The sequence below is a fragment of the Peromyscus californicus genome, unplaced genomic scaffold, assembly GCF_007827085.1.
Source record: "Peromyscus californicus insignis strain IS unplaced genomic scaffold, ASM782708v3 Scaffold_24__1_contigs__length_46423439, whole genome shotgun sequence".
NCBI lineage: Eukaryota > Metazoa > Chordata > Mammalia > Rodentia > Cricetidae > Peromyscus > Peromyscus californicus.
This window is the reverse complement of record NW_026294535.1, coordinates 8,600,734-8,614,295: the sequence shown is the minus strand read 5'-3', so window position 1 is coordinate 8,614,295 and position 13,562 is coordinate 8,600,734. Positions and strand designations below refer to the sequence as shown.

Sequence of the window (13,562 nt, the reverse complement as noted above, 5' to 3'; positions counted from 1 at the left end):
AGCATATGCACTTTCCTCTACATATACATCTATAATCAATCACGGTACTTATCTGTGAAATAATGGAAGCTTTCCTCTTGAGACTGAGAATTAAATGAGGATGCCATTAATACCACTCTTCAACAGCTAACTAGATGCCCTAAGCAAGAACAGTAAGTTAAAAAAAAAAATACATGAAAACTTCTCTTTCCCTCAAAAGAAAAAAGAAACAACAACAACAAAACCAATCTATGGATAAATTAGTACAATTAAGAAAGAAAGAAAATCATTCGATTTTAGGTTAAAAAAAAATTCAAAATAAGTCATTTCTATACACCAAGAGTTAACGAAAAAAATCTTTGAAAAGTATCACTCATAACAAAAGAAATCAAGCATTTAGAAATTAATGAAAATATGTAAGTTCTGTAGAAAATACTAAAAAAAATTTAATTTAAAATAGGTATAAAAATATGGATTTGATCCTCTGTTATTACTTCCCCAAATTAAAGTAGACATTGGGCTGAAGGTATGAATCAGTGTGAGAGTGATTGCGTAACACACACACACACACACACACACACACACACACACACACAAGGCCCTGAGTTCACTCATTAGCATCACAATAAATTCATTAAAGTAGACTTAAATAAATGAAGAGACAGACCACGAAATAGAAGAATTACATATTAACATGCTAATATTTTATCCCCAAAGTATTTTATAGATTCAATAGAATAAACATCACATCATCTTTTTTAAGTTTCACTGCATAGCAGTAGAGAAACAATGAACTTTTCATAAGCAACACTTTGTTTAAATTAATATCAATATGACAAAGAGAGAATATGTATTCTCAATAAACATATACATATATCACAGAATATAAAAGTAATTATTAATAAAAGTAGGTATAACATGAAAAATAATTAACTTCTTAAAAGTTAACATACAGGAAATAATACATACAAAAATCAATCATCATTAGGTAAAGGATTAACTTGAACTAATGAAAATTAGTAACTGTACTACTTAGGAAAGACACATTCAGAAGTAAAAAAGACAAACCAAAAATGGAGGAGAAATATATAGCTCTTAAAATGTTTAAATTTAGCCAGGCAGTGGTGGCTCATGCCTTTAATCCTAGCACTCGGGAGGTCGAGGCAGGTGGATCTCTGTGAGTTTGAGGCTAGCCTGGCTACAAAGTGAGTTCCAGGAAAAGGCTCCAAAGCTACACAGAGAAACCCTGTCTCAAAAAAAACCCAAAAAAATAAAATTTACTTAAGGCTGCCAATACCAAGTGATATATTGTTTTTTTCTGGTTTTTCAAGACAGGGCTTCTCTGTGTAACCCTGACTGTCCTAGAACTCACTCTGTAGACCAGGCTGGGCTTGAACTCAGAGATCTGCTGTTTCTGCCTCCCAAGAACTGAGATTAAAGGTATACACCACCACCTGGCTCAGAAAGACATTTTCAAGACAGACCTCTAAGCCAGTAAGGATAGAAGTTCTGTATAATCACTCTGGGGAAACAGCTAAACAAATATTATAACACTATTACCTGGCAATATGTTTAGTAGGTAGATAGTCAACAAACATGTGTGTGTGTGTGTGTGTGTGTGTGTGTGTGTGTGTGTGTTATTACCATTAGGAAAAAGCAAAAGGCATGCATGTTTCTTAGTGCTGGTAATTTTGTTTCTTGCTTCAAGTAGTTCTTAAACTGGCTTTGCCTTTGCAGTAATTCATAATGCTGTGCACACTTATAATGACTGCCCGTTTTAGCATGCATCATGTTCCTAGGATAGAAAAAAGAAGTCAGTGGGAACAGAAACAAAGAGGAGAGAAAACTCACTAGTGTGAAACAAAGTCAGACGTGTCCATCCAGGGGTTGGGAAACCATTTATTACCGGTAGTAATTAGTGAAGTAAGGAGCTGATATTTCAGCAAAAGTACCAACGCTGTGTTCACTTGACCTTCACAAACCTAGTAAATGTAAAATGACTTTAAGGTATCTGAAACACTCCTTGGCTTTCACAGATCCTGGGTAAAGAATGAATGCCCAAGCCTGAAGATCATGTCAAACCATCAGCCAAAAATATTCCACAGTTTGCCCTTTTCTCTATATGCTATTTGTTGGGCTTACATTACTTTTTGGGAAAATTTGCACACAGCACCACACAAATCATAAGTAAACTTTAAAAAATAAAATCATGAGATCTCATTCTCAACTTTCACAAAAAGTATATATACATATTACACGATGCTTCATCTTCCTCACAAGCTCCAGATCTGGAGAAATTCTTGGTTAGTGGGTCCACATTCAAATATTAGCTTGCTCACAAACACACTTTGTTCTTGAGTACATTTCTTAAAGTGGGCTTCTGGGAAATGAGGATGATGTCACCAGCGCCCACATCAGAGGGGTGTCATGAGAAGTAATTAAAGAAAGACTAAAGGTTAGAAGGTTACAACCCAAAGGAGGCATTCTTGGCACCAAGGCTTCCCTTGTGACACCACTGAGAAGTGACAGTGCATTGGTGGACACTCAGCCACCAGAAAGTTTAGAGTTATCTTCGAGACGTATCTGATATCCCTATAATCTTGGTGGTTATTTTCCTAGTTGGTTCAAATACCATTTTGATTTTTTCTCTCTCCTATATGTATTAAGGATTGCTGCTTTCCTGGGTTGGGTATGACTAATTCCTTCCTACTTCTCCTTGGTTTATGCTTTTCCTGAAAGGAATTTGATATTGTTCTATATAAATAAAACACTGATTGGCCAGTGGCCAGGCAGGAAGTATAGGTGGGACAAGGAGAGAGGAGAATTCTGGGAAGTGGAAGGCTGAGTGGGGGAGACACTGCCAGCCACTGCCATGACAAGCAGCATGTGAAGATGCCAGTAAGCCATGAGCCACGTGGCAAGGTATAGATTAATAGAAATGGATTAATTTAAGATATAAGAACAGTTAGCAAGAAGCCTGCCACGGCCATACAGTTTGTAAGCAATGTAAGTCTCTGTGTTTAGTTGGTTGGGTCTGAGCGGCTGTGGGACTGGCGGGTGACAGAGATTTGTCCTGACTGTAGGCAAGGCAGGAAAACTCTAGCTACAGAATTTCCCAAACTCTTCTGTTTATAGACATCTTTCCTCCCAAGCAGTGTGCAAGGTTCCTTTAAGTATCCAATGTTAGGTCCTAGTTATGAATTGTTTTAGTTTGTGCTTATAGTGGAATGTCTTTATCTCTCCTTAAATTTTAAAAGATAATTGTACCTCATAAAGTCATGTGGGTTGGCAGTTACTTACTGTCTTGGAATGGATTATATCATTCTGTACTCTTCTGGCTTTCAGTTTCTGCAGACAGGTTTTTGTTACTCTGATACGTTTACTTTCAGAAATGAGTTGGCATTGATTTCCGTACTCCATTCATCTGCTTGCTGCTGCATCTTCTTTGATACTATTGATCAATTTTACAAGTCGATTGTTGAGTTCTTTGTCCAGCACTTGAACCATTTCAGTATCTTTGAATGAATTTTGAATTCCATTTACAAAGGAGCTGGGACCTCTTGTAGGAATCACATTGTCTTGCTTTTTCATATTACTCATGTTTTGTGCTACTGTTTATAGATCTGCTAACATGATGGCTACTCAATTGGGATCTTTTCTTGAGGGATCAACCCCAAGCATCACTCAGATAACAAACTGCTATAATAGTAAGAGCATAGCACACCGAATACAAAAACACACTTAAAGTTAAAGCCAAGAACTACACCACCCATGATCACAGAAACAAATACGGCAAAAATGACAGAGAGGGAGCTGGGAAGGGTATAAAAGTAAGGAAAAATGAATGAAGGGGCAGGAAAAGGAGGAGAGGGAGAACATGCATTGTTTATATATGAATACATAGTTATATATTACAAAAATTCTTTATAAACCATACAAAGAATATGGTTAAGTAAAAAAAAATAAAGAATGAAAAAATAGTAGTAAAAGAGAAAAAACAAAAGATTAAAAAATCTGTATAATAACTGAGCCTGATGGAAGAGAAAGTGGGGAATAGCCTTTAACACATGACAGCTTCCTGAACAAAACATCAATAGCACAGGCACTAAGATCGACAATTAACAAATGGGACCTTATGAAACTGAAAAGCTTTTGTAATGCCAAGGACACCACCATTCATACAGGGCGGCAACCTATAGAAGGGGGAAAGATTTTCACCAACTCCATATCCTACGATACCCAAAATATATAAAGAACTCAAGAAACTAAATATCAAAACATCAAATAATTCAATTGAAAATGAGATACAGATCTAAACAGAATTCTCTATAGAAGAATCTCAAATGGCTGAGAAATATTTAAGAAAATGTTCAACATCCTTAGCCATGAGGAAAATGCAAATCCAACTACTTTGAGATACCATCTTACACCTGTCAGAATGGCTAAGATCAATAACATAAGTGACAGCTCATGCTGGTAAGGATGTGGAGCAAGGGGAACACTCTTCCACTGCTGGTGGGAGTGAAAACTTATACAGCCACTATGGAAATCAGTATGGTATTTCCTCAGAAGGTTGGGAATTGATCTACCTCAAGACCCAGCTATACCACTCTTGGGCATATACCCAAGGAATACTCAATCATACCACAATATCCAGAAACTGCAAACAACCAAGATGTCCCTCAACAGAAGAATGGATAAAGAAAATGTGGTACATTTATACAATGGAATATTACTCAGCTGTTAAAAAAATGAAATTTGCAGGCAAATGGATGGAACTAGAAAAAAATCATACTGAGGTAACCCAGACCCAGAAAGATAAATTAACTTATATGTGGATATTAGACATTAAGTAAATGATAACCAAGCAACCATCCATAGACCCAGAAAGGTTAGGTACAGAGGAAGGGTGGGGATGAGCACATGGATATCCTTGGGAGGGCGAGGTATAGATTTTATGGGTGGACTAAAGACACAAACAGGAGGATCATGTAGGGAGGGAGATACCGTAGAGGTAGAGAATGAAAAAAGAGACATCTGGAATTGAGGGGCATTTGAGAAATGATATGGAAACCCAATGCAGTGGAAACTTCCTGAAGTATAGGAACATGATCCTAATGAGGTCTCCTAATAATTGGGGATATGGAATCTCAACTGGCCATCTCTTGTTACCAAACAAGGCTTCCAGTACAAGGGCTGTGTTGCACTCAACTGAGTTGTTGGCCAAAGGGGTCACATGAAAATCCCCCAAACAACCCAGACCGTTGCTAAGACAAGGGATTGCTCTCTGCATACTGACAATGGGGACCCCATTGCTGAGGACAACACCCACACAACTCATTAAACATGGAAGTCTAGCTGGTGCCTACATGGAGCCTTCACCCCTATGTTCTAATGCTTTTGGTGAGGAAAGGTACTCCACAGGCTACCAAAAGAGAAATATAAATATCAGCCACAAAACCTTTGACCTATAATCTGTACTGCTTAGAAGATATGTTAGGGCAATGGTGGTACAGAACTTATGGGAGTAACCAACCAATGTCTGATTTGACTTAAGGCCCAAACCAGGAGATGGAACACATACCCAACACTACTTGTTTGAGCAAGAACCAGAGACTAGATAGCCCAGAGACCTAGGGTAAAACCAAACACTACTGATCAAAAGAAAAAAAAACAGTATAAATAAATGACTCCTAATGACATTCTGCTATACTCAGATCAGTGCCTTACTCAGTCCTCATCAGAGAAGCTTCCTCCTTCAGCAGACAAGAACAGATGCAGAGACTCACAGCCAGACATTACATGGAGAAAGAATCTAAATTGGAGATCTCCATCAAATCCCTTCCCTCAGAGCTCAGGGAACCCCACAGAAGAGGATTCAAAAAGAGTGTAAGAGCCAGAGAAAATGGAGGACACCAGGAGAACAAGGCCCTCTAAAACAATTAAGCGAGGCATATGCAAGCTCACAGAGACTGAAGCAGCAAGTACAGGGTTACACCGGACTGCACCAGGTCATCTGTGGATATATTCCAGCTTTTATCTTAGTATTTCTATGGGACTCCTGAGTATGTGAACAAGTAGGTTTCTGATGTTTATGCCTGTTCTTGGGACTCTTCTCCCATTGGGTTTTCTTGTCCAACTTTGATATGATTTTGTTTTGTTTTGTTTTGTTTTGTTTTTTTGCTTTATCTTCTTGTGGTGGTTTAAATAGGCATGGCCCTCATAGGTTCATGTGTTTAAATGCTTGGCCTTTAGGGAATGGCACTATTTGGAGGTGTGGCTTTGTTGGAGAAAGTGTATCACTATAGAGATGGGCTGTGGGGGTCTCCTATGCTCAAGCTACACACAGTATGGCACTCAGTTCACTTCCTGTTGCCTGTGGATCAAGCTGTAGCACTCTCAGTTCCTTCTCCAGCACTACATCTGTCTTTATGCTACCTTCCATGATGATAATGGACTAAACCTCTGAACTGCAAGCTAACCACAATTAAATGTTTCCCTTCATCAGAGTTTGCCATGGCCATGGTGTCTCTTCACAGCAATAGAAACCCAAACTAAGACACATTATATATTATTTTGCATTTTTGGTTGTTACCTCTTAGAAGCCTGTCCTTTCCTAATGAGAGACAGAAAGGGAGTGGATCTGGAGTGGGAAGAAACTGGGAGGAATAGAGGGATGGAAAATTATAATCAGGACATATTGTGTGAGAAAATAATCTATTTCAATATACCTGAAAAATGAAAAAGTAAATAAAAAATTAAAAATCCGTATAACAAAGAAAATATACATAATCAAAATTAGACGAGTATTACAGAAATAAAGGCTAAAATAAATTCTTAATGTAAAATATAAAAATAATACTAAAAATGCGATAGAAAAGAAAGATATGGGGGAAAATATATATGGGGAAAAAAAGAGAAAAAATTAAAAATGCATTGAGGTAGCTTCCTTTCAATTCATTGAATATTCGAGTCCGCCAGTGGAGGAGGGAATCAGCTGCTGTTGAAGTCCCCTGCCTTCTGTCCTAGCTAGGGTTACTATTGTTTCAATGAGATGCTATGACCAAAGTGAGTTGGGAAGAAAGGCTTATACTTCCACATCAAAGTCCATCACTGAAGAAAGTCAGGACAGGACCCCAAAGGCAGGAGCTGAGGCAGAGGCCATAGAGGAGTGCTGCTTACTGGCTTGCCCTCCATGGCTTTCTTACAGAACTCAGGACCACCAGCCCAGAAGTGCCTCCTCCCACAATGAGCTGGGCCATTATTTAAGAAATTGCTCTACAGACTTGCCTGCTTACAGCCCAATCTTCTGGAGGCATTTTCTCAATTGAGGTTCTCTGCTTACACATGACTATCGCCATGTCAAACTGACATAAAACTAGCCAGCATACTTCCTACCATTCAATCCGAGGCTGAGCCCAAAACAATGAGAGTCAATTGCCCAGTCGGGCTACAGTTTAGTGGCTTACCCACTTTGAGTTAAAAACAAAAAATAATATCAATGTCCCAAAAAGGAGCATAGAAACAAAGAGAAAGTCACTGGACAAGGTAATGATTTTTGTAAATCATTGGGTTCTGGTGCACCAGAACCCAAACACTAACTCAACTCAAGTTGTAACTGTGTCTTTTCCCCATTGGCTGGGATAGGACCTCACAGTCTTTCATGGTTAGATAGTTTTAAAAGCTTCAGGCTTCAGGCTGCCAAGCTCTGGGACTGGAATGGAGAGAAGGCTTTGTCAAAAAACAAAAAAGTTTTATACCAGGTGAAAGAAATTTAAAAGATCTACCTAAAAAGCTTGCAAGGTGGAGAAGGTTTATGGAATAATGGCCCATGGTATGGCAAACTACCCTTGACAGAAAAATATTTTGTGTACCAAAACCTCAGAAGGCCACTTAGCCTTGTAGTTCTGTGGGGCAGGTGGGTTCTCACTCCAGAGCTCCCAGTCTGCCACCAACTACCAGGCTCTTCCCAGCCTAAGGCTCCAGGCACCTAAACTTCTCAGCATGTCCATCTCCAGCCCCCCTTATTTCTATGACAGAGAACGTTATGACTAGTGTGCCAAAGGCTCCCTGACTTGTGGTTGGTCTCTGCTTTCACTCAGGGTGGCTCAGTCTCAAAGAATACATTTCCTCTCAAAGTGGTACTTGGCAATAGCTCTTGAAGGTTCAAGAAAAACAAAATAAATTCCTTCCCCAGTGGTGACCTTCATGCAGAAATCACTGTCACACCAACTCCTCCAACTGAAATGAAGCCCTGTGAGAACTGTGGGTTCATCCTGTGGCTCAGACTGCAAGTCTCTTTCCTCCAGGGTGGCCTGGCACTCTTTGTGAGTGAGGTTTGAGCTTACCTCCCGAAGCTGGAAGCCAGGATGAGCAGCACAGGCTTCATTTTCATAGCATACTCTTTCTGTCCCTGCACGATACTGGGTGGTTATGTCACTTCTTCTGTGGCTTCTGATGTTCTCTGTCTCTTTTCTTTTTTTTTCAACCCACTTTTATTTATTTACTTTTCATTAGCTTAAATCTGGAAAGGGTACAGCATCACACTGGACACATGTCCAGTGGTCTTCGCAGAAAGGGTGCTTCGGAATTCGGTACGAACCAATGCCACTGTTTCCATGGGCCTGGGTTATTTTTCCCTGGATCACTCTGGTTTTGTTTGGTTTGCCTCCAGGTGTCACTGTGTTGTTTTTTGCTTTACACACATAAGCACATCTCTTGTCTAAGTAGAATTCCATTTCATCTCGAGCATAAACACCTTCAATTTTAAGAAGAGGGGTGTGCTCTCTCTGGTTCTGGAGACCTCGCTTATAACCAGCAAAAATGGTCTTGCACCAAAGCCTTCCAGACATATTCACCTTTTAGAAGTCCTGTTCCCAGCAGGCCCCAGGAATCTGCCCCCAAAGTTCAGCAGCAGGGACCTCCCTCCCTCTGTCTCTTTTCAATAGTCACCCTTTATTATCCGGACTCTTCATTAATAGCAGTCACACAGATGTAACTACTTCTGATCTACCATCCACCCCAGGAGTCCTTGCAATCAATATTTCAAGAGCTTAATATGTTGATTTGGTATTTGGAGAGTTCCTACGTGGTGATATTATGCAAAGGAATGGAGAGGTCTGTTTCCTACCTAATCTATCCACCCACTTGATTTCTCCCTGAAGACTCCTGTCCTACCTGGGATTCTATTTAGTATTGCCAAGTTCTTTGGATATTTAAAGACAATCATTATTTTATTCAAAGTCTTCTCCAGTTAGACATAACTATCTCCTTCAACTATTTTCAGATTTTTTTAACTCAACATATCCATTCAAGAAGCATTTATTTAATGTCTGCTATTGTGATGGTTAATATTATGAGTCAGTTTGACTACAGCATTGTACTCAGACATCTGGTTGACTACTCCAGATGTTTCTGTGATGGTACTTTCAAGATGAAGTTGCATGTGGGTCAGTAGACTTACATAAAGCAGATACATCCTACAATGAGGATGGGCCTTCTAGTCAGCTGAAGGTCTTGCTAGACTGATGTCCTAAAAAGAACCAGGAAAGCTGCCACCATGTACCTCTATACTGTTCTCCCCTGGGTTCTCAGTCTCTGTACCATTCTCCCCTGGGTTCTCAGACTCTGTACCATTCTCCCCTGGGTTCTCAGCCTCTGTACCGTTCTCCCCTGAGTTCTCAGCCTCTGTACCATTCTCCCCTGGGTTCTCAGCCTCTACACTGCTCTCCCCTGGGTTCTCAGCCTCTGCAGCATTTTCTCTGGGTTTTCAGCCTCCTTTCATGCCCTGTAGATTTTTGACTTTCCAAGTCTCCACAACAGTGTGAGCTAAGTCTTAACACAAAGCACCCTTTCTTCCCCTCACATCCTTTCCCACCCTGTCTGTTATGTTTCTTCAGAGAACTTTCAACAATCGCTAACTTCTAAGAATCCAATACCTACTTCTGTGTATCTCCTGGTCTATAACCACTCAATTATGTCCATATAACTTTGAAAACTGTTCCTAAACCACATACAATCTAACCAGAATACATAACTTGGAAACTATATGTTTTCCACCTAATTCTAAGCTCATATAATTATTTGAATGCAGCCAAAGCTCAAACCAATCCACATTACTACTCACACTGAGTTATCACAGTAAAATCCTCTAAACTTCAAAGCCTAACAAACAAAAATATCACCACCACATCTCACCAATTCAATACTTGTTTTGAAGGACATGTACAATATACCTAATATTGTTGCTATTAAATTATTTTTTATTTTCAATTTTTCATACAATATATTTTGATTATGTTTTCCCTTAAATCCCCACATTTCCAGTTCCTCTTCACATCTCTACTCACCCCACTACATGTTCTTTCTCCCTCTCTTTCTGCTAAATTTTATTCTTTGAGATTTAGTTTCTTTTCAAATCTTGTCAAAGATCATAAAATCCTCAGTTTCTGATTCAGTGTGTGTGTGTGTGTGTGTGTGTGTGTGTGTGTGTGTGTGTCTGTGTGTGTGTGTGTACTTTCTGCTTTGTATTAATGAAATACTAATCTTTGTCAGAGTTGAGATCAATAGAAATATCTAACACAGTTAACTATAGATGACGCCTTAATTGAATAGTACTGATATAAAAATAATTCCACCAACACTCTCAGGGCATGTTTTATATGCAAGGAAGGACACACTGCTCCAGACAGTCCCAATCATAAGTGTCGGTTCTAAACATGGGAGTTTTATAACAGGATAAATTGCTTATTCCTCAAAACAGTTTCCAATTTCCTTTTCAGTAAAAATGGGAAAAATAAAGCTAACATCACAGGATTGGTGTGAAGATTAAAATACACATAAAGCTCTTGACACGCTGCCTGGTACACAGCAGGAGTTGACGCGTGTCTACTTGGAAGCCCAGAGGAAGACCTCATCCAGAGTGAGATCTATTCCTGACTCCTCATGCTCTCCCAAGTCAGTGGATAGGACTAAAGAATGGGGCAGAGGTAGAGGCAAGGGTGCGGAGGGAAAGAGGGGCAGGTCAGGGAGTAGCTTGCAGTGGCTATAAGAGGCAGCTACATAAATAACTGTCAAAGGCTGAAGCTTCCTTTGAAGACCGCCAATCGCTTAGAAATACACTTTCATTCAGTCTCTTGGCAAACTGCAACTTCTGGTCAAAAGGAATAAACACAGTGATGTCTGGGATTTGGCTAAACGTTTAAACTGCATTTCAAATTGTTGGATTTGGCAAAAATCTAAAATAATTTTTGCCAAGTCCTTAACTTTCTTACTTGCATGTATCCAAGGGAAAGCCAGCTTGTAGATTTGAATCATTCAGATTAGAAACTCATTAAAATGTAGAGGAGCGCTTTATCCGGGCACAAAAACTCGGCCCCAAATCATTACAGTTTAACACTGGGGAGATAAAAATGCCTTACATAAACCACTGCTCTGTACTCTCAGTTGCTGAGACTCAGAAGAAAAGATTAACTCAGAAAGGCCTCGTGAAAGAAAAAAAAACCATTTGACGAGGTAATTAAAGGAGTGAAATGGCTCTAACTACACAGGAAATGGAAAGCCCTCCAAGAATGCTGGGAACTGGCGTTACATAATAACTGACAAGGACAATATGCAAAATCCTAGATGTATTTTTCTGCAACGTCTTGAGCAACCGGATTTTCAGGGACATCCAGAGAATCATCCCCAGGGGATGTTCACTAGACGCCCTGTGTCCACACAGGCCAGCCTTGCTAACAAATACTGAGAAACAACACTAAGTAAGACAGGCATGTCCTTACCCTCTGGAAGCTAGCATCTATAGGGGAAACATATTTGAGAGAAAGGAAACTAAAGACATATCCAGACATATCAGATGAGGTAGCACATGGGAAGTAGAGGTGGGAGGGTCACGAATTCAAGGTCATCCTCAGTTATGTGGTTAAGTTCGAGGTCAATCTGGGCAACATCAGACTCAGTCTCAAAAAATAAAATAAAATAAAGCCACCAAATATTTACAAACTATATAAAATTAACATAAGTATTAAAAGTAGTCTTCTTTTTATTTCTTAGGTAGTGCTGGGATAATGTAAATGTGCCACTGTGGCCAGTATGCAGTACAAATTGGACCCAGGACTTTGTACACGCAACACAACACTCTACCAACTAAGCTACATTCCCAGACTAGGGAACAGTCTCAGCATCATGGATTTTAAGTTGTAAGGTTAGGACCATGAATAACATAGAGTCATTTAAAGAAAGATTTTTTTAATTCTTAAAGACCTTAAGGTTCATTATGCTCAGTTTTGCGAAGAGAGATCTAAGACACTGAGATGTAAAATACATTTGACCAAAGCAAGGGGCCAGGAAAGAAACAAAGCTAGACCTTTATACAGGTTTCCCAGCTTACATTCAGCGTCTCTTCTTTTATTCAACCTTTACGGAGTACCTACTATAATTACACACCGTTAAATGTTATCAAGGAAGTAAGGAACAAACCAAGCCTACCACTCCCCAATCCAGTCCTGCGCATAAGGATGAAAACAAGCCAAAGAAGCCACGTTACACACGCTGGCATGAAGTTTGCGGCAGTGAGAGAAGAGACCCCAACTGCTGAGGGAGATGACAGACGCTTCACTTCACGTCTGGTAAATCCCACAGCGAGTGTGACTCCTAGAGATACAAAAGAAAGAAGAGCCTTCCAGAAAGAAGAAAGTGTACACAGCCCTCTGTGAGTTCAGACAGAGTGAGTATTAAAAGAGTTTAATAGAATTTTTATTAAATATTTAATAGAGTTTTATTTAAAAAGTATTAATAGAGTTTCCTCTCTCTCTGAAATTTCTTCTTCTTATCCTTTTTCCAAGCAATACTATACATAAGCGAACAGTGCTAAAGACTAAACACTCAAAAGCTCTACAGTGGCCGGGCGGTGGTGGCGCACGCCTTTAATCCCAGCACTCGGGAGGCAGAGCCAGGCGGATCTCTGTGAGTTCGAGGCCAACCTGGGCTACCAAGTGAGTTCCAGGAAAGGCGCAAAGCTACACAGAGAAACCCTGTCTCGAAAAACCAAAAAAAAAAGCTCTACAGTGGTCCCTATGCAGGTCACCTTATCGTCAAGGCTCTGTGGCTCCTTCCGGCATTCATTCTCTCCACACTTGAAAGTCATGTGTGTGTGTGCTGACATACGAAGTCCTGTGCAGCAGAAAGGCATCCATTATCCATCCTGTATCCATCTCATCTTCCCCACCCTAGTTTCCCAGCAGAGTTAAGACAATGTGGGGCTTTCTACATCATTTCTGTGACTAAATACATGGTACTTACTAAAGGGGTGTGTGTGTGTGTGTGTGTGTGTGTGTGTGTGTGTGTGTGTGTGTGTTTCCTTTCAGTATTACCTTTACATGGAATACCTCTCATGCTGATTTGCTTATATTTTATTCTTTTTTAAAGTCTTGTTAAATCCTTCTCCCATGTTCCAAAGTTTTAAAGACATTTCAAAAAATAATTGTTATTTGGGCCAATGAAAGGGCTCACAGATAGAGGTGCAAGCTACAAAACTTGACGATCTAAGGTCAATCTCTGGGACCCACATGAGGCAGGGGGAAGAG

At 39.8% G+C, this 13,562-nt stretch overlaps 1 protein-coding gene and 1 pseudogene across 14 annotated transcripts in view; both read right to left on the bottom strand.

Annotated features, from left to right (window-relative positions):
* Window positions 1–13,562, bottom strand: part of Anks1b (ankyrin repeat and sterile alpha motif domain containing 1B) — a 1,024,799-nt gene that overhangs the window by 904,127 nt on the left and 107,110 nt on the right. The window lies entirely within an intron of this gene.
* LOC128119668 (60S ribosomal protein L35a-like) lies at window positions 7,984–8,831 on the bottom strand (annotated as a pseudogene).